The 25,710-nt window shown below is 43.8% G+C and overlaps 1 long non-coding RNA gene across 1 annotated transcript in view; it reads left to right on the top strand.

Annotated features, from left to right (window-relative positions):
- LOC142023561 (uncharacterized) overlaps positions 1–24,822 on the top strand; it is a 51,852-nt gene extending 27,030 nt beyond the window's left edge. The window contains exons 2-4 of the long non-coding RNA XR_012648260.1: positions 14,327–15,037; positions 16,129–16,320; positions 22,779–24,822. This is a non-coding gene — a long non-coding RNA (uncharacterized LOC142023561). The remainder of the gene's footprint in view (positions 1–14,326; positions 15,038–16,128; positions 16,321–22,778) is intronic.
- The last annotated feature ends 888 nt before the right edge of the window (positions 24,823–25,710 follow it).

Raw genomic sequence — 25,710 nt, 5'->3', positions numbered from 1 at the left:
CCACGCTGTGGGTGAATTTAGCTGAATCAACAAAGTCAGGTAAAATAATAGTTCATCAAAATTTTTTTGACCAGCCCACTCAACCCATATTTATTATCTAAGGCAGATGTGAAGACAGATAATGGCTTCTTTTGTCTGGCAGGCTGATTCAAATCCAGTCAAAACCTCAGGAGAATCAGCTCGTGAGAAGTGCCACCCAATGAACACGTTATCTGATACTTAATGGTTCTTTAATCGAGCACACAAAGGCATGACAAGATCCAGTGTCTAGACTCCAAAATGGGAGATCAGATGCACATATATAACAGTGACAGGCCATGCACTGCTGGAATACTGTACCAAGGAATGTGATGGACTCTTAAGGGCTTGAGCCAAGAAGGGACTTCTTTCTGACAGATATTGCTCTAACTTGACCACAAGTTAGGGGGCTCGATGCAGACTTTGCCTCGTGAAATTTGATTACCAGTCTTATGACAGTGGTCCCGGCTAAAGCGTGTGATAGGCTGTACAAACTGCACACTGGCTAGGAAAGGGTTAATGAGCTGCTGTGGGGCTCAGTCGGCCCCCACCCATGGTGCCAGCAACAGCTACCTGGCCTGGAGGGAGGAGTTGGTTCTCCACTTCTAGCTGTGCAAGAGAAAATGACTAGAGATTACTGCCTGCCAGCGTGACCCTGGGGGGAAGGTATATCTGATGCAAGCCAGTGGGCTTGGAGTTACTCCTGGTAGCTTGCTAGGTGTGGCTGAGCCAGCCTGTTGTAAAGGACCCTGCTTGAAGGGGATGACAGGCAGTTTTTTAAAAAAATCCAGCCATCTGCCTTTTGAACCTGAGTGGGGGTGAAGAAATAGCTTTTTGTAACCACCCTGGGGCTGAGTCACTTCCGCAGATCTGAGAGTCAGAACCTCAGCCTGAGCCCTGTTCTAGTCTGAAACACAAATCTAATCCAGATCCCAACTTCCGCTGTTCACCAAATGCATACTGCAATCAGCAGCAGAGACCACACTGGTTTCTTTCGTCAAGCAGGAACGCTGAGTTCTACACGGTGCTCACAGATTCAGTTCAGTTCTTCACGGCAGTCCCATGAAGTTCTGAGGTTCTAACTTTGAGATCCCATAGTTCTATGTTATTCTAGGTCCCAAAGAGATATTTTTCTGTGGGGTCCTTCAATATTGGCACCTGGCTAGCTCTCAAAAGTGATCTCTTTTGCATCCCACAGAGCCCCTTCAAAGGTTGGATATCCGTGGCCTGATTTTCAGAGTGAGTGAGACCACTGGAGAGTGATCAGTGAGGCTACTGGAGTCAGTGAGCTCTCCACTCTCCATTTTTCATAGTCACAAAGAATTTGTCTCTTCAGTGTTTCTAATTATAGGATTTCACTCCTCTTTAGCTCTAAATTTATCTCTGTTCCTCACAGGCCTGGTGCTGAGGAGTGTTAATTACTGGCGTTGGGAATGCTGACTCATGAGACAGATCATTAAGAATGTCGCACGGGTTAAAAAATAAGCTCTGCAATATTTCAAGCTTTTCCTTTTGCTGTTGTTGCATGTGATGGGAGATTTTTAGGGCACACTATACAGGCAAATGCCAGATCTGTGGAATCTTAGGGAGGTTGAACACTGTAGCCAAGAAAAACTGGCAAGAAAAAAGGAGGAAGAGGTACGTTCTTAAGGCTCCAAATGCTATTTTCCCTAGAGACTTTTTAATAAAGGAAAAATGCCACTTCAGGGGCAGTTTAACTCAGCAGAGCAAATGGGTTTCTCATGTCTGAAGATGGTTATAGAGGGTGTTCGTAATATACCGTGAATAGTGGGGGCATGCAGACTTTAAGGGACTCTAGAGAAGGTAAAACAAATACCCGTTATTAGAAAGATCAAACCAGTCCCTTGTGGCACATAGGTTCCGAGATTTCAAGACCAACAGGGCCCACTGTGATCACCTAGTCTGATCATTGGCAGGCCTGACCCTGGGTAAATTGTTCCAATGGTTAGTTGCACTCTCTGTTTAAAGAAGATCATGGCTTGTTTCCATTTGACCTTGCCTAGCTTCAGCTTAGTTTGAAAAGTGCAGGACTAATTGCAGCATTTGCAGTGGGTGCTCTGGGGTTTGAGCCTGGCTCCTCTTGTGCGAGAAGTGACAATTATATCCCTAGACCACCTGCCTTACTTTCCCATGCTGACTGCAGATTATTTACAAGAGTTCTTCTCCCTGGGGCAGCAAGGGAGGGGCGGGGCTAGCTGGGAGAAGAATGACATTTAACCAGAGGGGCTGTACTCTGCAGAGTAAGGCTTTCCCATGTGAGTAATCTCTTTGAAGCCCAACTGAAGAGAAATTCCATTGTAAAGAATAATTTTGCTGTGGTAGGATGCCCAAAGGAGCAGTTAGAGCACCTTTGGAAAATAATTCTGGTATCCTAGAGTTCCTCCCTCATCTTCATCCTTATGGGTGCGTGCAGAGAACAGAGGGCCTTCATCCTGCTGTGTATCCCAGGAGAGCTCTCCATGCAGGTTGTGGGCAACTGTCTGAGTAAGGACCACTCTCAAGCTGTGGAAGTGGGCTATAGAGGACACTTTTGGGACTCCTCTGACAATGCAGTGCAAAATAGTGATTTTGTGTGTGTCCTCAGGAGCCATGTGTCCTTTCTTTCATGTGAGTACCCAGGTCCAGATTCAACACAACACTTAAGCACGTGCTGAACTTTAAGCTGAATGAGGACCATAACTGGGGGATTGGGAGAGCAGTGATTTCTCCAAGAGACCTGGGTGACCTCAGAGCACAGACCCCACTGAAAGTTGTAGGGTTACTATATTTGACCTTTCCAAAAAGAGGACACCCCCTGAGAATGAGTGTATCCGTATCAGTATCTACCAACTCAGGTTGCATCAATGTAGTATACAGTAAAATGCGAGCTGGTAGATACTGATACAGATACGCTCCGTCTCAGGAGTGTCCTTTTTTTGGTATGATAATCCTAGTGGATTTTCATCCCTAAATCACTTAGGGGCTTTTGGAAATCGACCCTTAATTGTTAAGTGCTAGATCCAAAGCTTGTGCAAATTGACAGCGGGGTACCCAGTGACTTCTGTGGGATTTGAAACAGGCCCAGACTCGACTTATCACAGAGGTTCCTCTTTGTATTACAGTGCTAAATGGGACAGCACGTTAGTGTATTTTGTCTTGTAGGCATCTGCTGACTGTACATGTGTTCTTTGTTGTAGGTGTGATTGACTTCCCCTAAGCTGATGGCTTGTGCCTGGACTCTTGAAATCTGTCCTCCCACTCTCCTTTTATAATCTTAGTGATTTAATGCTCTTTTTTGCAAGCTGGAGAGATTTCAGGTGCTGTAGACACTTTCCGGTATGGGAATCACTACATTTTGACTTTCCGAAGGATGTAGACCAGCGAGCTTTCATGGAGACAGACAAATTATGTCAAGGAAGGATATGGCCCACTATGCAGAATAAATCCACCATGACTTATTCTAGAAGGTTTGAGATGATTTTTTTCTCTTTGAATTGGAGCCCAAGTTCGCCAGAAATTCCTCTTCCCTGGGCTATGACAGAGTGGGACGGTGCTTAGTGCAAATCCTTTTCTGAAGACAAAATATTCTTAATGCTTCCCAACCCTTTCCCTGCGTAAAACCCTGCTGAGGTAGGAGTATTATATTTAATATAATAAATTATCAGATTTCCCTTCTCCCCTGCAGGCCTCAGCACCCTCTTCCTTCTGTTTTATCCAATTGTTCCAACACAGGAAATGGAGGAGTCAGGAAGCTATTAGAGATCCCCCTGTAGGAACAGATGCCAAAGGCATTGACAGAAGACACCATGGATCCTCCATGCAAATTGTCTCAGAGCACAAACCGTAGATTGTATCTAGCTGGAATTAAGCATTTCATTGTGAGATTTGCCATCCTGAAGGGAAATCCGAACTTGAGTTGTATGGGTTTATGCTGAGTGACGTAAGTGGTGTTGCATGGGAATGACACGTTGTAGAGTTTGGCTCTTTATATCTGGAAGATTGATTTGATCCTATTTTCCTCTCCTTTTCATGTGTATTTCTGTAATAGTTTTAGATCACTGAATCCTTCGTCGGCTGATTTCCTTAATCAGTTACTCTTCCAAGAAACCTTTGCAGTGGTGCTAGGAGTCGTACTGAAATTTGTCCTGCTGCCCCTATGAAACGGAATATTACACGGCTCAAGGATTGTGAATATGTCCTTCTCTAAGGGCTGTCCCAAAGAATATGCACTCATAATTCAACCAAGACAGATTTTCCTCAACATGGTGAAGATTGTCGTTTTGGAGAAGATCTATGTCTGCTTACCAGTTGTGCGTGTGTGTGTGTGTGTGTGTGTGTGTGTGTGTGTGTGTGTGTGTGTGTGTGTGTGTGTGTGTGTGTGTGTGAGAGAGAGAGAGAGAGAGAGAGAGAGACTGTAAACTTTCTATCACTGCAGCAAATACATTATCAAGAGTCCGGGCTGAGCCTCCAATGAATTGAAGGTTTAGGCTCAAATTTGCACGGCTGGGTTGCTGAAGTTAGGCTCCTAAATCAGTACTGAGGTATCTAATGAAAAGTAGGTTGATGTTCCCAGGTGCTGAATATCACAGTAGAAGGCAAGTGCACCTGTATTTCCCTTTAGTGGGCTAGCAAGGGCACCCACTCTCAGGCTTCCGACTGTCCAGCCAGTGTCCTTTGGGTAGAGACCCACATCTCCTTCCAACCACGGCACTTCCGGTCTGCACATTTCCCTGCCTTCATCGTTTTATTCCTTGCACAGACAAGTTGCCAGAAACCATTTTTCTTTCTCTTCATAGACTGACAGGTACAATTGTTACAGTCAGAAGGTACCACACCTCTTCCCAGGTATGCTTATTTTATCCTGATGGTAAAAAAGCATTACCGAGAAAACATATTAAAACAATCAAAGAATGTTACACGTACCAATAAGTTTAGCAGAGATCACTCAACCCAAACATGGGTTCCCAGGTCTTCAACCCCCCCCTCCCCCAATTCAAGAGGGTTCCTTGTGATTCCAAGTTCAAAGCCCAAGTCTTCTGGGGTCTCGATAGACCAAGTCCTTCCAACCCTCCCCTTAGGACTGGGGCTGCCTGTGGGTCAGGGACCCTGTCTATTTGCTGGATCAGAAGGGAGTGCCTATTTAAAACCAGGCTAGTTATAAAAAAAATCTTTTCTTTATCTCTTGGTCTCTGGTACCAACAGTTTGAAGTGGTATAGGTGCACCTCTGCATGGCTTCAGAAGGCTGAGAACTGAGGAATTCCATTAGCATCTCCCTCCCTGATAAAAAGGGTACATACGGTGCCACAGTAACCCACATTTTAATTCAATGTACCACAAAGGTGTTACCCCAGATCCCAGGAGGTTTAGTGTAATTCAGTGAACTGAATTCCCAATTGTTCAGGATGTTGCTCGTCCTCATACTGAAAATCTGCCTCTTCTTTGAATTGCAATGAGAACAGTGGGGTACATAGGGCATAGCTGTCCAATTGTGGATTTAGGAGCCTCATTTGATGATCTTACTTCCAATGGCCTGAGGCGATGTTCTCATGGAAAGCATGAGTTAGGGTAGATGATAATGTATGTTTGATTTGTGCTGTGACGTGTGTGTGAATCTGGGTGTGTACAACTGCACAAAGAAAGAGTGTGAGCAGCTGTGAGGGGATACATCTGATGAAGTGGGTCTTTGCCCACAAAAGCTGAAGTTCCAAAATATCTGTTAGTCTACAGGGTGACACAGGACTTCTTGTTGTTCTCATTTCTACTCTGTTTGGCTCGAACTGTCACCTCCAACAGTTTCATGGGCACAGTTTTGTAAGAGAAACTCTATAATGCCCATTCGCAAACCAAAGGGGTTAGAGCAGTCAATGTTTCATTCTCAAGCTGGAAATAGAATGTCTCCCCTCCAGTATTCCCTGTAAGCTGTGCACACGTTCAGCCATTCAGGAGAGATTCAAATGCTGCCCAGATGATCAGCAGAGCGCCCACAGCTAGGTTTTTGATTCCTATTGGTAGTGCCCATCCACACATGCCTCAGAGCATGTCAAAAATTTATCCCACACGTGAATGGAAAAATCCACACAGGAACGAATTATCTTTAGAGGGAACATTGTTCTTCTTGGCTGTGGTTACACTACAGCTCTCTGTCAACAGAAGTGACTGTTGGCAGAGATTTCCAGACAAAACTTCTGTCTACAGAGCATGGCCACACACAAAAAAACCAGTCACAAAAGCACTCCACTTTGTCGACAGAGTGGCCAGACTGACTGGCTGCTCTCTCAACAAAACAGCCACCTGGCAGTGCAGCTGATGGGACTGCCCATTGTTCTGGATGCCCTGTCTGTCAGGAGAAGGTCCCCCCAGGGCATCCAAACGGCTCTTTCATTGAAAGACTCTGTTGACAGCAGCGTTATGCCTCATTGCGGAGAGGCAGAACACTGCCAGCCAAAGTGCTCAACTTTGTCAACAAACTGTCAACAAAACACATTTTGTGAAGAGATGTTTGGCCACTTTTGTCAAGAAAACTGGGGTTTTGTAGGCAAAACTCACTAGTGTAACCATAGCCCTTGGTTTTAAACAATCAGAATTATGGCACAAATCTGATTTACTGGAACTTTCAGCTAAAGTATTCACTGTGTTATTTTGCTTTACGCCAAGATGCTGTCAAGGGCAGCCTAATAGGCCTTGTCAATGTGATAGCTGATGGAAGACCCTCGTCCTGTTTTCACTTCGGTGGTGAGGGAGTGGTTGTTATGTTTATAGATGTCAGACGTGTGGTATTTGAATGTTTCCCAGTTTTCTAATAATACTGCAAATCTGGGTGCAAGTGTAGGAAAATACTAGTTTCCATGGCATTTATGAGCTCATCCAGTGGGTTCCTCTAATAGTATCCACATAGGAAAAGAGATGGGGTGCGGGCCAAAGTGTTATGGCATAGGAAATGGTGTCAGATATGCATACTGAGATGAACTCAGAGGAGACCAGCAAGAGGCTGAATATGACTCCTCAGCCTTCATGTGTTGCAGAGGAGAAGCCGTTGGAATGCTTTGGTTCACGACTGCAGGAGGCTAAGCGGAAAACAGAGAGATATGATGATTAATGGGCCCAATGTGATTCCATTGGAGAGGTAGTAAAGAACTCAGTTCATAGCAAAACTGAATTGATGACCTGCAGCATGAGCTCAGATTGCAAAGTGTGAGGTCAGGGGGTGGGGAGGTAGGAGGAAGAGAATTCTTCTTCACAATGGATGATGAAGTTTAGAGCAATGGACAACTTTGAACTCCTTTGACCTGCTGCTACATCCTGTCTCCAGGAAGACTGGAATCCTGGAATTTAGAAACTGTGTTTTTTGGCATGTGAGGACTTGGTGCTGATTAGTGTTATCCATATTACACTGGTACCTAGAAGCAAAACCGGGGTCAGGGTCCCATTGTGCTAGATGTACGGGAAGAGAAAGTATGTGTCATGAAGAGCTTATAATCAAAACAGGCCTGGGAGACAAAAGGAGCGCTGTCTCCATTTTAGCTAGGATACAAAGAGATTCACTGATTTGCCCAGCTGCCCAGGGGAAGCTTGTGGAAGATAAGAATTAAACTGAAAATAAAACCTAGATCTTCTGGGTCCTAAGTCAGGTCCTTACCCACTAAACCAGCCTTCTTGTGAAGTTGCAACTCTCTGGGGAATCTTAAGTGTATGCGTATGTTGTCGTTCTGTAGCAGCTCTGTGCGGAAATCCTTACTAATGACTTTGTGGAGAGCATTCCAGACTACTTAAAAGTAGAAATCTGAAAATATGTTACTCAACCTTACCCCTTCCTTGCATCGCTATCTTGTTGCTCCTTGATGAACCAGGAAACCATAACTGGACAACCTGCCCACACATGCACAGTGATCATTGTGAAATGTGTGTTTCACTGCAGTCACCTCAGCTTCTGTGCTTGTGCAAGAAGGGACTTATGCCCATGGGTGAGTGAGAGGCATATGCTTGTAGAGCAGGGCTGGGTGAACTTTTTGGCTTGAGGGTTACATCAAGAACATAAGAATGGCCATAACAGGTCAGACCAAAGGTCCGTCTAGCCCAGTGCACTGTCTTCTGACAGAGGCCAATGCCTGATGCTCCAGAGGGAGTGAGAAGGGACAGATTATCATCAAGTCATTCCTTCCTGTCATGCATTTGCAGTCTCTGACAGCATTCCCAAGATATGAATATTAACCGACAGAGTGAGGCTGGTTATAACCTGCAGTTGATGCTCCTCTTTCCATATGAGAGGGACTGTCTGTGGATTACCTTCTGCTGCTTGTCAAGGAGTTTAATCTAAACTGAAAAAAACTGGTGTTATACCAGAAAAAAAGTGCCTCCCTGGGGGGTGAGATTAGTATAACTAGACCCATATGACTGGTAACACTTTCCTAGGTACAGCCCTCATTTTCATGTAAACACTTGTCTACATGGGAAAGTGTTACAACTGTTTCTGGTTATACTGGTATGAGCCCGCTTACGTGGAGACTTTTTTATTCTGGTATAAGGGCGGCTTTTTTTCATCTTAGCTTAAACCTGTTGCCAAGTGGGGTAGGTGGGTGATACTATTATAAGAGTGACTTATGGGAGGAACTAAACTTAAATCCCTTCCTAATCTGCACCAAAAATAAAAAGCCATTCTCACAGCAGAACAAGAGTATCCACACTAGTGTGTGGGTGGGTGTGTTAGTAATAACATTATAACCTGACCAATTTATATTCATGCCTTAATTTACAGCAAAAAAATCTTTGTGCATGAGGCTTCTTCTACATAGGAATCAGGTTAGACTTAATTATCAGCATCAAGAGCCAACTGCAGCTAGTTTCCTGCCTGTAAATGTTATACCCAAGCATCACCTCTGGATCCATCATAGTGCATGGGACCTGTGTTCACTATAATTGGACTGATAGACATCTCTGCTTTTCCCACCCAGCTGGAAGGAGGTGATTTTTTATTGGTACGTGTTGATTTCATAAAACCTGCACAAAGTGATGAAAAAATATTTCCATTGGTAATAATCAAAATGTACAGATAGACAAGGTCAGAAAAGTACTGCTTGAGAATTTCTAGGAGTTTGATATAAGGATATACTTACTATATTTTGACATGTGATATTGACAATTTCTGATTTAACAGATCTAAATCTTTAACTTCTTGAATCTCAGCATCTACAGCCAATAAATAATTATTGTCTAACCCCCATAATTTCCCGCAACTGTGAAAATGTAAATTGATTTAAAACGAAAAATGCTTAAAGATGAGCACCAGTATTCTGCCGCAGCAATAAAAATATAAACCAATCCGCCAAGCCTATATATAATAGGATGATTTTCCTATTGATTTTTCTCTCTGTAAGCTCCCTCCCTCATTTCACCTACTTTAAGCTAGACCTCCTTTTTGCATGAGAAGGAACAGCTCACCCCTGTGTGCCCAATTAGAGTAAGTTTTCTGTGGGCTGAGTGACTGTGGCTGAAGCTGTGTGAGGTGGATACAGTGGTTGTTACAGTCAAAGGTGAAAAAAGATAAACAACAGAAGTTAATATTTATCATGTGCATCTGTCAGTTAATATACTTAGTGGGAGATAGAATCACGTGGCTTCCTTGAATGCATAATTTGGCACTCCTTTGCCCAGGAAGTGCCAGGCTCTATTCCTTTCCAGACAAATTGTCTGATGGTTAGCAGTGTTTGGGTTTGTTTTATGGCTGATGAGCTGAAACCCCCCCATCAGATTAATATGAAAAAATGAAAAATTTCATTTGATTATGGCTCCTGGATCTTTTGCCCTCCCTAAGAGGTGGGAAGAGGGGTAAGATGGAATCATTTGTGTTACCACCCACAGTTGGTTTTGACCCTGGGAACCTTGGGAACTCAGTGCAGGAACCTCTGGAGGTGGAGCTAAAAGCCAGCTGGCTCTCAGCTAAAGCTGTAGAGGACACTCTTTTTGTAAGTGGTAGAGGTGCCACTACATTGGATAGTGAACCACACCCAGCGGGTATGTGGGTTACGCACTTCCCCTAGCTGAGGAAGTGCGTCCCAAGTTTCAGAGACGCAGTTAAAATCACAGATGAGCTGCCACTTGTAACCACCCACAGGCAGAGTCAAACCTGGGACCTAGATGTAGGGGCTATAATTGCTCAAGGAATTCTGTCTTGTCTTAGCTCAAACAGACCTCATCAGCATGTGACAGTGAGTTAGGGTCAGGGCTTTGATTTCTTCCAGTCCCACTTACAGAACAATTGTGGCAGATCTGCAAATGGAGTAAACTGGTATAGCTCCCTGAAATGAATGGAGCTCTGTCGATTTAGCCCAACCGGGGATCTGGTCCTACTGTGGGCGACATGTTACTAGTGGCACAGCTGGTTAGCAGGGATGTCTTCCTCTTTCCCTACTCTTCTTACACATGTGGCAGAAGATCCCAAATTGCATTTGCCCTGGGCTACCAATGGCCATGAAGCCTATGAAAGGTGTGTGTGTGCTGGGGGGGGACTCCTCAGAGTTCACAGTTCAGCTGGGAGAGTAGCCTCCAAGCCCTGCAAAGCAAAGGCCGTTCTCCATGCATCTGGGACTTTTCCTCCTTCACAGCCTGAAACGTTGTGTGAAGGAACTTACAGAATGGTGTCGCCAGCTAGCTGTGGCAGAGGAAGGAAACCCTCTCTGTCAGACTGCTTCCCATCACACTTACAAATATATTCTCACCACAGCTCATGCACTTGAATCAAAGTGTTTGTCGCACCTTGCTCAGCCCACAGTTCTCACCATTCATGACTCAGCCCAGAGCCAGCCTCAAGCTAATTAAACACGCGCTGGAGCTACTGCTCTTTACCTGGAAATTCAGCTGCAGAGTTGGCCCTTCCCAAGCACTTTCAAACCCTCCAGCTGTCATCAGAGGAGAAATTTTACCTACTGTACAGTTAGGCTCTCAAAGCTGCCTAGGAGACTTAATTTTCCAGTCCATTTTTAATGGGAACTGAGCAGTTCAATCCCTTATATGGCTCTGAATCTCTGTCTAAGGGTCCTGTCCTGTGATGTCTAGGTGGCATGGAAGGGTAAACTGGAAAAAAGTGGTGACAGGGCATCTCTTTCCCATCCCATCCGGATAATCCACCTCTTGCCTCTTCATGGTCTACCAGGTTGGCATGACAGTTAACCTTCAGCTTTTGTGGTCTGAAGCATTTATTATATCTGCCCTTTTCCCATCACTGTGGTATCTCAGGCCTAGACCTGCAGAGGTATTTAGCTACCTGATGCCCACTGAAGGCATGAGCTAGGAGATGTGCGTTTGGATGTTCATCGATCTCCAAACTGTGCCAGGGTTTGGGTGGGCAGCTGCGACTGGGCTTCAGTTCTGGCACATCACCGCTGTTCATAGGTGATATGTGATCCAACACCAGTACTTCTTGGCCATATTGAAATACAAGATGGTTGATTTTTTTGATAAAATAAGACATAGCCTCGTCAGCCCCTTTGCAGCCTTCCTTCCCAAAACAATCCCAAATGGAACCTCTCAGAAAGACTCAAATGGCTTCATTCACATTTCCCCACGTGTTTTTCATTGCCTTGAGCTTCTCCACTTCCATGGTCTAGCAAGGAGTGGAAGTGTTGAAATATCATGAGGGGATATTTTCACACAATTTTCAGCATGCCCAGAAGAAGGAAATACAGGCTATTTCCCAAGAGCCTGCCTTTGTGATGTTCCCAACCCAGTTTTCAGACTCAGGAATTTCAGAGAAGTTACCAATTTTTCAATGTGAAGCTGAACTACTGGATCTTTTGGGTTTCCCCCACACATAACAATAGATTTAGGCAAGAAGACCCCTGTCAGTTACTTTTTATGCTTGAAAGATTGGCTCAAGTACTTCTCAGTGAGTGTTTACTGGTGACCCATGGAGATATTTGATTACACTACATGGTTTATAAAGGTGGGGTATTCTAATATACTCACTATGGACCTAACTGCTTCCATTGTAGTCAAAGGACTGATGTCAGTGAGAGTGTAGCTGTATCACTATCGAGTTGAAATCACACTGCCAATGTCTCAGTCAGGACTGACTGTAATTTTCCATAAAAACTTTTTCCTGTGGCTGGGGATGGGGTGGGGAGCGAGGACTAGATTTTCAACTAAACTGAAAGTTTCATGAAACAAGTCTACTGTTTTTGAAAACTTTTGGTTGAAACTCCTCCGGTTTTGCACAGTTTGGGACTGGAGAACGTTGGTTGAGATGAAAACATTCAGTTTCTGTTCTCAGTTTTTCCTTAAAAAGTAAACATTATTCATGGGGCAAACTCTAGGCATGACAGCGAACTTGCTTCTTAGACTCAGGGCAGGCATATTGCTGCTGTTCTCAGTCACTCTTTTCTCTGTTCAGGCCTTATCCTTCTCAGTACAAATGAGTTCCTCCTTTTGCCAGCTATCCCCTTCCCCTTCACTTGCTTAGCAATATTTGCAAACCTCTGGTGAGAAGGGGGCAGGGCAGGGCATTCAACAGTTTTGCGCCTGGTGCTTTATTTTTGACTTGATAAATCAGCTTCTGCTTTTGCATTTGTGACTGACTGAAATGACTGAAATGTAGGCATCACATTAGAAGCTAGTTTGAAACACCATTCCCTTCCTTTGCTGTATGCTAGCACACCATCCAAAGAGACCATCTTTCGCTCAGCAATAAGGCTTGCCAGACTGTGCATGCCTGGTTGATTACAGTGCAGGTTGGGTGTTATAATATAAGATGTGAGGCCAAAGGCTGAGTGGCTTTAACCATCTGACAAGTGCAATGATTAACCTGAAATGCTTGGCATGGGGCATCTGGCAGCTATTATGATATGGAATTTATACACAGAAATAAGGCATACAGCTATGGGTATTTGCTGGACGTTATAGACATGATGTCATTAGCAGCCAGTCTGGAAGTTCCTTTTATGTCCAGATTTTGAAAGCCATTAATAAAAAGTAATAGATGACAGGGTGATAAGTAGCCCGTGCCTCCTTGTGCATGGTAAGACGCTGCCGGCATCTGAGGAAAAGGATGACTACCCTTTCCCTACAGCTGAGGCTTCACTGCCAACATGGATTGCTCTCCAAAAATCTTTGTTTCTTGTAAACACTATGCTGCCACATCCAGAGCCTTCCTCTCTTTACAGACCCAGAATGTCTTCCTCCGTGGCTTGTGGACTTTTCCTTTCTGATCTCCTTGTTTGAAACCTCTGAAAAATTGTTCCAAAACCTGTGATGGGTCCAACTAGTGACAAAATCCCCCAGATTATAAAATTCAAAACAAGATTTCAAACATTCCCAAGTCTGGAGGTATTTGGATTCAGGGTTGGGCTCAGAAATGACTTTCAAACTTGAATCCAGATTTGCCTTCCAGATGATTCTAAAGTATGAGGTGATTTGGGTGGGGTTTTTTTGTTTGTTTGTTTGGTTTTGTTTGTTTGTTTGGTTTTAAAACAGGCCCCTCTCTAAAAATCCAGAAAAAGCCACAGGGTTTCTATAGGTAAATGTAAATTCCCTGAATAATGTAGTTATTTATATCATAAACCTACCAACAGATTTACCAAGCATTCCTTGGGTCCTCAAATCAATTATGTTTTTTTTAAATAAAAGGAAAGTGCACATGCTTTATTCAAATTACTATACTTTTCAAAAATATTATTGCTATTTTTATTTATGCTATTTTATGAAGTAAAATTTTATTTTGGATTTCTTAAAAATAGGGACTGTTAACATTTGTCCATTTGCTTTTTAAATACATGTTTAAAATGTGTATTTCATCCCTATAAAGTCCTATCATTTGCTATAAAACCAACAAGAAGTCCTGTGGCACTTTATAGACTAACAGATATTTGGAGCATAAGCTTTTGTGCGCAAAGACCCGCTTGTCAGCTGCATCTGATGAAGTGGTTCTTTGCCCTTGAAAGCTTATGCTCCAAAATATCTGTTAGTCTATAAGGTGCCACAGGACTTGTTGCTTTTGCAGTTACAAACTCGGCTACCTCTTTAATACTTATAACTTGCTACGTTTTAACAAAAAAAAGGGATCTAGTCAATTTGGTTTCAACTAAAATTTTCTTTGAGTTTTCAAACGGTGAGCATTGATTTGGCTGTGCCAGAACAGAGCACTACTCCAAATTTCTCCATTTTATCTCTTTTCTATAAGGTTGATTGAGAAGCATTCCTATTCCAGGTCCATGCTATTTTTCTGGCTCATCTTGAATTTCAACATTTGCTCAATTATGTCAAATTAGAGGAACGTACTTGATTTGGTGATTCAGTTTCTTTTCTGTTTGGCTTTCACAGAATCATGGAGTTGGAAGAGATCTCAGGAGGTCATCAAGTCCAACCCCCTGCTCAATGCAGAACCAATCCCAACTAAATCATCCCATCTGATAAGAAGCAGGGACTGCGCTTCTTATGAGAAGCAATTTCATTCCAGGCACATCTCATTTTCCTGGCACAATCAAACCCTTACGCTGCTAAAAGTTATGATAAGAGGAAGCTGTATATCAAACCTGGTGGTCCTAGCTCTTACCATTTAGTATGAGTTCTTGATCAAACAGTCAGATAAACTCGCTAACGTATATAGTAGATTGTTTCTGACTCTTTATTAGTCAGACAACCTTCAAACCAGGGATTTCTTAACTCTTGAGTGTTTGACTTCACAACCATGATACTCATTCAATACACTTCTTTTTTGTATGCAACCTGCAGTTAATGCTCAGGAAGGAAAAGGCATAGTTTTCTTCTTATGTAATAGTGAAAATTTAAATAATTACACACATCCACAACCACTTGCATTTAATTGCATTTAATAACTTCAATACCCAAGGAAAAAAGTCAAGTTATAAAACACAAAGATGACATTTATTATAGAATAGGAAATATTAATTATGTTAAAACAAAATCCTTTCAAAACCAAGTTTATAGAGTTAATTTCTCTTAAAATTGGCAGACAAAAAGACCAATAGAAATGCAAGAGGAAGAAAGGAAGAAATATTTCTTTACTTCTAGGTAAGTGGACTTTTCCTATTAAATGCATAGAGGGGTTGGTTGTGTATGCTATTATTTCAGGCAGGAAATGTCTTTCAGTCGCCAATGGCTTCAGGTTGAGTTGGGTTTAAAATAGAATAAAGGATCTAATTTTGTCCTGTAGCTCCCCAACACCATTAAAATCTGTGTAAAAAGGTGTGAACTTCAAAATTTTCCATCCTCCTTGTTGTGCCTCAGCCCTGGCTGGAAGGCAAGAGTGGTACAGCAAGACTAAACAAACTCGGCTGGAGTTCCTTAGTCGCCTGTTGGAGCAACAACGGAGATGGTGAGCTGCCTGACTCTGAGGCTTAGTTTACATTCAGCAAGTCAATTGCAGATATGCAAATCTAGCTATGGCAATTGCACAGCTAGAATTCACTTATCTGCAATCAACTTACCTGGCTATCTACACAGAGGGCGGTCAACAGTGAAACTCTCCCATCATCCTCCCTTACTCCTTGTGATATTGAGGAGTACAGGAATTGTCTGGTGACCCCAGATAGTTCAATTCCACGTGACTGTACCAGGCACAATAAATTGAACTCCAGAAGATCAACCCTGACCGTAGTGGACATACCCTTAGCGGTGGCCCAGCCATATTGGTAGATTAAGGACACATTGAAGCCAGAAGCCAGTCCACACCTAATTAAATCCATAACACAGAGCAGAACATAGACTTACTTAGACTTAGGTCCGCCTGTGCATCTGGGCACACTGGGCAACAAGTGCTCGCCAGAACATAGAAGGGAAGTGAAGACAAAGATCTCCATGGCCAATGAGGGGACTAGAAAATTCATTAAAATTAATGGATGCCAGGTATATAAATCTCTTATGCAGCAATCTCAGCCTCTGTGGGGAGGTGAGGAAGGGGTGAGGACAGGGGTAGGGGGGTGGTGGGGAGTTTGTGATTTTGTTTCGATTTTGAAAAGCCACATTTTGTCCAGGCTACTGAATGGTTTGGATAGGCCCAAAATTTGCGGACTGGGGTATTTACTGAGGTAAAGTACAGGTCAGGCTAAGTAAGATTATGGGCAATCTGTGTTGATGTAACAAATACCTCTTTTTCCTTCTAGCCGGACACAAACTTCCTTCAACTAAAATGGAGTGAAATACAGGGTTCTTTGCACTTGCTAATATGAGGCAGCTTCGTCACCAGTTTTGTTAGAACCTGCAGTTTGTGCCTCCAGGTGACAGGAAAGGAGCATGTTTTAAAGATCAATATTAATAATAATAGCAACATTAAAGTATATGGAAGGACTACAAAGGTAATTGTGAGATTTTGCTCGCTAATGCAGGCTATTAGCAAAAGATAATCACCTCTAACTTAGTCGCCTTTAGCCCTGAAGTGCTGTGGAGGTGAAATAATTCCATTCAGTACAAAGGTAATTTAGATGGTGATGGATGAGCCTCAGAAGGTCATTGTTCGTGTTCAAGGAAGCCTCCAGATATTCAGGGGACAAATCTTTGAGCTGATTAAAATGCATCATAAATTAGAAAATCTGAAATCCATATACAACAATAAAAATGGTAGTGTATTGTTGGAACTGGGCTCTCTGCTCAGTCCCTCTGGGTGAAGGCTTCATATTCTTAGCTCAGTTAAACCAGAAACCCTCACACCAGCCTGTCAGGGGGTAGGGGGACTGAGTGTTGTTTTTGCTGAGTGAACCTCTCAATCCTGGGGTGAGTTGGAACCCTATCTGTAGAAAAATCATGAACATAATGGCTGGTGAAAGTGCCTGACCGTGAAAGGGTCCCCACCACAATCAATAGCTCCACACAGGGTGGTCTTCAAAGGTCAAAAACCTTGTATTGGAAATAGCATGGGACAAGTTAAAGTGATTGCTTATGCCAGCGAGGCAGACTGAGGTACTGGAAGGAGCCCCAAATGCAGCAATCACTACACTGAGTTATGCGTCAGATGAGCCTGGAGTTTAAAATTGTTCCCATAGGCCTAAAACCCTGTTAGAGAATAGTCCTGCTGGCACATTTTGAGTAGGAGACTGAGATCCAGACTGCCTCTTTCTGTCTACTGCCGGCTCTACATACCCTGCAAGCACCAGAATGCGCTGGGCTATTCCCCAATCCAGCACTCAGCGGCACCAACAGAACCTGTGGGCCCAGGGGGCAGCAGCAAGGTGACTCCCTGCCCTTGAAAAGGGCAGGGCCAAGACTTGAAGGGAGGGGCTTAGGGCAGTCAGCCCTGGCTCCCCACCCAACACTGCTTGCAGACAGGTGGCACAGTGCTCAATAGCATTTCAAAAGGGGCCTGGAGCTCTGTCTGCCACGGCTGCTACTGAGGTAGTAGCTGGAGCTCTGGGCCCCTTTGAATTGCCAGGACTAGGAGCAAATGCCTCCTTTCTCCCCTTCCCCTCCCCACCTTCGGCAGCCCTGTCCACACTATCAATTCATTCACCATTTGGAGTATAAGACAGAATGGGAGAACCACGTCCAGAAACCAGCTCTTTATAACCCTTTCCAGAGTAGTGCTTGGAGCCTCCTATACTCAGGACTGCCATTAAAAAGGAGTGATGGCCAGAGTGATCACACTGGGGTACTGTGGGACACTTCCTGGAGGCCAAGAACATCCAGTTTCTTCCTATGAACTACCCTAAAGTCCACCATGCAGGGTCCATTTTGGTGTTACTCCTCACGAAAAGCATGAGTACAAAAGTCGATCTGAGGAACCCTTAAAGTCGGTGGAATGGACCTTGTACTGTTGACTGATTGCTTAGAAAATTGACCTCAGGGTACAGCAACACTAATACATATAACACACAGCCATCCCCCTTGGCAATGTTATAAGAGTGTTAAGGTTGCAAAGCCAACCACTAAAAGGCTGAGAAATGCCAGAAGTCTGGCTGCCAGGGCACCATTAACTGGGTCCCATAGGGAGGTGTAGGCTAACAGTGCGATCCGGCATCCTGCATCCATTGCTTCAGAAAATTCCCATTGACTTCAGTTCAAGGAATGCATCTAGAAGTTCATCAGTTGTCCTTGCATCGCTTCTATTAACAACAATAGGATTTACACACAGGGAACGAGGGGAGAAAAGGCTCTCATAGCTTTGCTGCACACACTCGCCTGTGACCCTTGCCACAAAATAACAGAACATTCTGTACCTATTAACACTTCCAGGACATCACACACAGAGTAAAAGCTTGGAAGCAAAGTGAAGAGACACAGTGGGAGTGCCTGTTAATCCACAACATGGGGAAAAGAGATGCCCAACACAGCACATAGCTGAAGAAATTCTTTGGCTCTGTTTTATGTCTGTTTCAGTCTGCAAAGGGCCTCCCCTTCTCACTCTTGCTCTATTCCCTTGTGGCTTTCCCTGGATGTCTGCCTGTTTTGGCTTTACAGATATGGTGATAGGAGATCAGAGGGTGACTTACTCTGCGGTATTATCATAGGGTTGATGCCCCAAGGAAGCTCTGGTTACCTGTCCTCCAACCAGTGGCGAGGATGAGGAACTAACTTCAGGCCTGATGTCTGTGGATGCAGCTCCATTGACTTTAATGAATTAATGGAGCAATTGAATTGAACCCTGAGACTTTAAAGGCTGGTTTGGGCAATATTTTTTCTGGGTGAAGTCCTGTCTCTTGGCTATGAGTCTGGGATCCTGGAAACTCATATCACAGGCATACTGATCTTCAGTTGGACTTGTGCTCACTGTGGCTCTTTGGAGAATTTCTCACCCTGATTCTTCCCAACTAGCTGCTGGCCTAGCTGTCAGAGTGGGAAAGACCCGCTGCATTGAGAGGTTAGCATGGGATGAGGGAAATTTTCCCTCTATTTTTTTTTACTTGTCCATATGCAGAATAAATTTTGTTACAAGCAATGAGGCATGTGCGGACGTGCACCGTGAGTAGAAACATGCTGCTGGCTGTGGGTGCTCTGCTAATTGAATCTGGTAGCGGCCCAAGTGCTCGGCACACAGGGAACACTGGGTGGGGTAAGGTTAGTACTATCTACAGAGACTAAGAAAGCCTTCACTAGATGATGGTTTACACAGGGGGTGGTGGGACAAGCATTAAGGTTAGCATGACCTGTTGGAGAAAAGACCTTCATTGCAATGGGTCAGTGAGGTGAAGGAAGGGGAAATGAATTAGCGGTGCCCTCATGTGGACACGGTGATGATGTGGGGTTCAGCAGTCCACTGAGGCCTAGTTTTTTGCCTGACCTGGACTCAAACATGGTCTAAGCACAGCTGACCTGAATCTCACCTGAGAATGGCAAGTCATTTAGAGAGCTGACCCAACACTTCTCCCCAAAACTGGGTACTGCTGCCTCATCCTTGGGGCTTGGTCTGTTGTGGGCTTCTTGCTCCCCATCTGTCTGCAACAGCCTCCTGCACACAGGGGCCACTGTCATGCAGCACCGAGCAGGCTGCAGGCCAGGAGGAGATGCAATTTATGGGCTTCTCCTGGTGTCAGAGGAACCTTACAGTGGCAACAGCTGGCAGGAGCTGGGCACACAACCAACGCGTTGCCTATCCCAGGAGCAAGAGAAGGTGATCAGACACAACCCAAACTCAGCCTGAGATGGTCAGGTTGTTTTTAGACCTCACACGAATCCAACACTTGTAGCTGTACCCATCAGGTTAGGGTTGGGCTGCAAGGACTTAGAGGGACCAATGCTGCCTACCCATCTGCCGCTTTGATCAGTGGGGAGTCAAACCACAGCAAGCTGACTCAGCCATCCCTGAGCCACTTTCAGACTCCCCTCAGGTCATACCTCACTGGGCAGCAGGGAGGTTCCTCTCCATTTGGGTAGACTAGTGTCTCCACCCCAGCTTGCAGCTCCTCGGTGACGTCCAGTTGTGTGCCTGGTGGTCCAGGCCAGTCTTCAGTCTCCTGCAGGGCTGCATGAGCCCCCCAGCCTGGGATCTCAGGACCAATCTCTGGCTTCTCGAGTGGCTGGACCTCAACTGAGCTCCTGGTCTCGGCTTTTATACTGACTGTTCCACCCCCTTGCTTCCAGACAGGTGATAAGCAGGTGGGGGCGGGGCCTGCCTCCTGAGTCTTGGGGAGAGGTTCTTCCCTCTCCCTGTCAGTGAAGAGCTACTCCACCTCACTACAAGCAGTATGAGGAAGTCCTCCCTTACCACCTTTTGTAGGCGTGTAGCAGGCATCATAGTTTAGCCCTGAGAATTTACCCACTACATAGCTGACAGATGCTTTTATGGGGCAGAAACTCGGAAGGTGAAAGGCCACAGACTTCAGAAGAACACTGAAATACACAAGCAGTGGCTGTGACCTGGCCGGTTTGCAGGGCGCCGAAGGAAGTAGAAGGAACCTGGCACTTAGCATCAACCCAACATTGTAAGCATTGCTAAATGAAAGTTAACCAGTGGAACAAGACCGGAGATGCTGTCATTGACGCTTAAAGGTTTCTTTTTTCCTGAGTTGATATTGTTATTAAAGTTGACAACTGTAGCTGAAAAATCACAATTTTTGGTTACCTCTTAACAGGCCTTTGAAAAGACGCCATGCTGCGGTGGGAATCTAAACCGAAGCATGCAAGAGCCTTAGAACCAAACAGCGGAACTGATCAGAAACCGGTGGAAGCCCTGTAGAATAAGATGTTGAAATCAGATCAGGACAAAACTGTGACAGCATCTGGGAGGGGCGTGGGCAGATAGATCATTATTGTTGTTTGTATGGCGATAGCACCCGCAGGACCCAGCTGCGCTAAGGAATGTACATACATATAGTGACAGACAGGTCCTCCGAGCAGTCATGTCATCAGAGGGACAGGTTGTGTGAAGTAACCTCTGTTATGGGACCAGCCTGTAATCAATCAGATCTCTGACTGATGCAGAGTCAAATCCCTACTGCCTGTGCAATACCGGTGAAGACAGGGGCTTTCTGCTGGAGACCCTGCTGATGTGTCAAGAGGAGACAGGGTAGTTCATGATCAGAGCACTGTCTGGAATTCAGAAAAGCATTGAACACTCGTCTAGATTTTGCCAGGTTGCTCTACTCCTGGAGAAGGCAGATGTGGTGCATTAAACTCTGGTGGTACTCTACCAGAACAAGGGAATTTTGTCAGCCTTCTCCATCTCCACTGGATGCAATGAGACAGAGCCTGGCCGTTTGGAAAACAGGTCTGTGGTATTTTTCTCAGTCAAGAATGCTGGGCCAGGAGAGGAATGCGTTCACCTGTCCATTTTTATTATTCTTGCCCTGGGTATGTCACTGGCTGCTTTCAGTCTTCTGTCTGGCAGCTGTTGATTCTAGTAGTGGGCAAGTTCCACAGTCTTTGTCTCTGTGTGAGTTGCTGACAAATTCCAGTGAGCTGCCACACAAGACACAAACATCAAAGGGCTGGCATGTGTGTTTTCTGAAGCAGATTTCTAGGTTTTACTGGGCTATAAAATATAGTGAGGAGGATATAAAAACAAAGCTGTGATGGACTTAGCAGAGAGCCAAAGCAAGCAGGGAGAGAAACGAAGAAAAAGAGAAAAGGGGTAATGTGTAAGGAATGACGTCTCGGCTCTGTGTCAGGAAGAACAGATCCCTGGATAACTGTGAAAAGCATAAAACCGGTTTAGTCATTTAAAAAAAAAAAACCTGATAAAGGGAATAAGAGGGACTTCAAAGCATAAATTTCCCAAGTGTCTGACACTGGTGTCTGGAACAGTTGTTTGGTGAGAGATAGCGGCAGCGATTTTAATGAACTTTAAAGAGCGGTATAAATAGGCATAGACAATGAAAGGCAGTCGCATTAAAGCAGGGCTGTGAGGAGAACTAATTGCGAGAACAGGATTTAAGTGACACATTATTACTTTTATTTAGACGTAGAAAACCTTTTGCTTAAAAAGACTAAAGTGCCTCAATCCAGATTTTCTGGTGAACCAATCAGATGCTTTATTCCAATGAAACTCTTTAGAAAATACATGGGATGCTTAGCTGAAAGGCAGAGACAGAACTAAGTCAGAAAAGTAGGGGGGCTTTTTTTGGTTTGTAAGTAAAAAAGCATCTATTCTTTAATGTGCAATCCCACTTTGATATCTTACATGTGTTTTGCAGAGAGGCAGCTGGGGGAATCAGAGGATCAAAACCATCAGAAATGGGAAAGACCCCTAAGATGGGTCAATGTGCCCTTCACCCTGGTCCAGGGCATTCACAAGACATTAGACCTGACAATCACCTCAGTCTGATTCCCGTTCCGCCTTTCCTCACTTGACAGACTGAAGTTTGGACGTGGTTTAAGTGATATTTAACTGACCAGCTCACCCCAAGTCACATGTGAGATGTGGCTGGTGCTTATAGCTTGTTCAGTCTGCCTCTCAATAGGTTGCTACTAGGGGGTGCACAGATAACCCTGCATACAGTACCGAAACCTTTTAGTTCTGTAGATTATTTGGCCTGACAATGTGATGTAAAACAACCTCATGGGTTGAACCACTGCAGCCACTCATAGGACATGAAATCAGGAGTCTAGCGTGTCAATGTAACTCATATTTTGGGCCAGAACAGTAGAATCTGGTGAAAACCCAAATGGTTTCATTCACTGTTTTAATCACATCATGACTTTTATCAATCATTTCAGTTTAGGTACTTATAAATGGAGAGAAATAAAACAAAACAAAAACCCCACCCTTAATGTCAGTGAAAAACAATATTAATCATCAACTTGACTCCATATTTATTTGATGTTAAAAATGCTTCTTGAAGCTGTGTTTTTTTCATGTATTTATATATTTATTCTTCTTCTTCAGAAGTGGGACTGGCTAGAGACAAAGACATGTCTGAGCTTCTCAGCTGATCACAAACTAGAGTGACTTCAATTATCAGCATCGTGATCCAGATCTGTGTAGTGAAGAAAGGAGGGAGAGATGAAAAGACAAGGAGAGAGGCTAAGAGAAAGAAAATGTGTCAGTTTCTTGAGTAACAACTTAGAAGGAGATTTCCTTTAAAACGGAGGAGCCTATTAGCTACCTTCACCTGCCCTTTTTTCCACAGGACAAAAACAAAAATATGCATGAGAAGCCTTTTTTGTATCTTTTTGCCTCCAAATGAGAGGTACTATATGGATAGACAAGCTTGTTCAGAGGAAAAAGGCCTCGGAGAAATATTGCCTGTTTTTAGAAACAAACAGGATACAGAAAGCAACATCTGTATTCAAGACTCTCAATCCCAGATGGAGTTCACAAATAATATCTGCGAAGATGAAACGCTGGATACTCAACACAAATGTGAAGAGTGGGCTCTTGTATGGATATGAGACCTGGTGTACTAAAAAGTCTTCAACTCACAAGCTATAGACATTCATAAACAGAAGCCTGAGGTACATCTTTCACATCAAATGGCAAGACTTCGTCAAATGAAGAGCTTTGGAACAGAGCAGGACAAGAACTAATTGACAGTGAAATCAAGAGAAGAAAGTGGGGATGGCTAGGAGTTTGGAGTTTTTTCAAAGAAAAGGCCTCTAAGAAAATTTTAACATGAAGCCCTAACCTCATTCTCAAAAATGGCTGAACTTCTTTGACTCAAATCTTCCAGCAAAAGACTTCGCCTAAGGCATGTAAAACTTCAGCCCAAATTATTAAAGTTCTCAGCAGCTGAGAATGGGGTCTCACTGTGGGAAGTGTTGAGCAATCTTGAAAGGAGGTGCTACAAGCCCCACTTACTATTACATACTAGTAAACTACCAAAAGACTGAAGACTTGTCTATACGACAAAGAAGATCAACCCATTCAGGGCTGATCTTCCAGAGTTCGATTTTGCACTTCTGGTAGAGACATGCAAAATTGAACTATCTGCAGTTAGCAGTCGACCCCTGTACTCCTTGATATCGTGAGGAGTAAGGAAAGTCAACAGGAGAGTTTCTCCCATTGACCTCCCTCTGTGTGGACAGCCAAGTAAGTGAATTTCAGGTAAGTCAAACCTAGCTAAGCAATTGCCATAGCTGGAATCGAATATCTGCAAGTGACTTACCTGCCTAGTATAGACTAAGCCTTTTGAGGGTGTGAGGCAAGTACTGTAAAGTGAGGAAGCGTCAAGATGGTGCAATCTCTACATGTGGATATATTATGATCCTGCCTTTAATTATATTATTACATATTATGTTTCAGTAAAGCCCAGTTGCACTATATTCTTCGGTTCTAAAGGGTTAAAACAAGAAGAGAAACGACAAAGGATGTGCTGTTGGATGTATATACTGCTCCTGAAAAACACTCCATAGATCACTGACAAGAACATATCTTGGGGCACTTTACCAGAAATGAAACAAGTTCCATGAACAGCAAAATTCAAAACATATTTGATCTGCACCTACAACACATGGATTCCCACCAGGCATTGTCAATACAAACCTGTCCCCAGAACTGACCCGAAGAATTTTCATAGGTGTTTTTGGAAAAATCCTGGGTATAGATCTTGGAACCAGTTTTACAATGTTGAATGAAAGAGGAAAAGAGCGTAGGTAATAAAAACAAAAGTATCTAAAAGTTAAGATGATGGAGTCCTCCCCACATTCAAAAGATTTCTCTGGTTCTGTTTTGCAGTGATCACTTTCCATTTTGTCCCATAACTTAAAGTGGGTGGCAGGGTCCCCATGGTTAAAAACATACCTAACGTGTTCTATGTAATGAGGGAGGGAGGGAAAAAAGATAGCAGTGGAACGAACTGAGAACCAGTGATTTTTCTCAGTGAATTATTACTAGGTAAATGAAAATGGCAATACAAATAAGACATCATAATAACAATAATGCTGAGCACTCTTAATCATCTTTTCAAAATTGCCTGCAGCTATGTTGGTTAATAAAGAAATATGGTCAAAGTTACGGTGTTTTTTTATTTTAGCCCACAGCCGTTGGACCCAATCCTACACTGTGTACAGTGTCTCTGTTAACCTTCATTTGTGGTGTATCTGGCTTTTATTTATTTTTTAGAAAAAAATTGTTACCCCTCCTCAAACTCTTCCATCAGGCAAGGAAAGCAGATTTCAAGAATGCTGGTTCACTTCAATTAAACCCTGAGCATTAATCATACATTTGGCACGATAAATGTTTCTAATTAACATCTTGCTTAAAACCACATGTGCTTTATATTACTTTCAAAAGATCTATCTGTACAGGTAACCTCAGGAAAACCATTAACAGATGGCTGGACACATCTGAAATGGGGATTGACAGGAGGCATTTGCCAATTATAAGCCTGAGACAGCAAAGCAGAAGCTGGGTTATTAACATTGATAATTTAAGGCACCTGTAAACGTTGTGTCTCTGAAAGCTGGAATGGAACTCATCCTTATAGAGGAGGGATGGGTGGATTTGTTGCTGCCAGATAGGGATGGGACTCTGGGTTCAGCCTCACCGATTTCTTTTGTGACCTTGGGCAACTCACTTAATTGCTCTCTGCTTCAGCTCTCACTCTCCATAAATTGGAGATAATATCTGCTTTCTCCAACCCCTTCTCCGTCTTGTCTAATTAGATTGTAAACTGTGTGTGGGAGTTTCTGTATGTCAACACAGCTATCTACACACTTGCCTTTTCTTTCTCCAAGGTCAAGGCAATATCTTATCCCTCCCTTTTGTTAACAGCAGAAGGAAATCACTTCCACAATCCCTGGCGCCTTTGAGAAGGGAGCGGAAAATATCTCACGTTTTCTATATCTCCTCTGTTGCCTCAGCAGTGCGATCATTCACC

This window comes from Carettochelys insculpta, chromosome 20 (assembly GCF_033958435.1).
Source record: "Carettochelys insculpta isolate YL-2023 chromosome 20, ASM3395843v1, whole genome shotgun sequence".
Classification (NCBI taxonomy): domain Eukaryota; kingdom Metazoa; phylum Chordata; order Testudines; family Carettochelyidae; genus Carettochelys; species Carettochelys insculpta.
The sequence above is the reverse complement of the archived record's forward strand: the minus strand, read 5'-3'. Positions and strand labels throughout refer to the sequence as shown.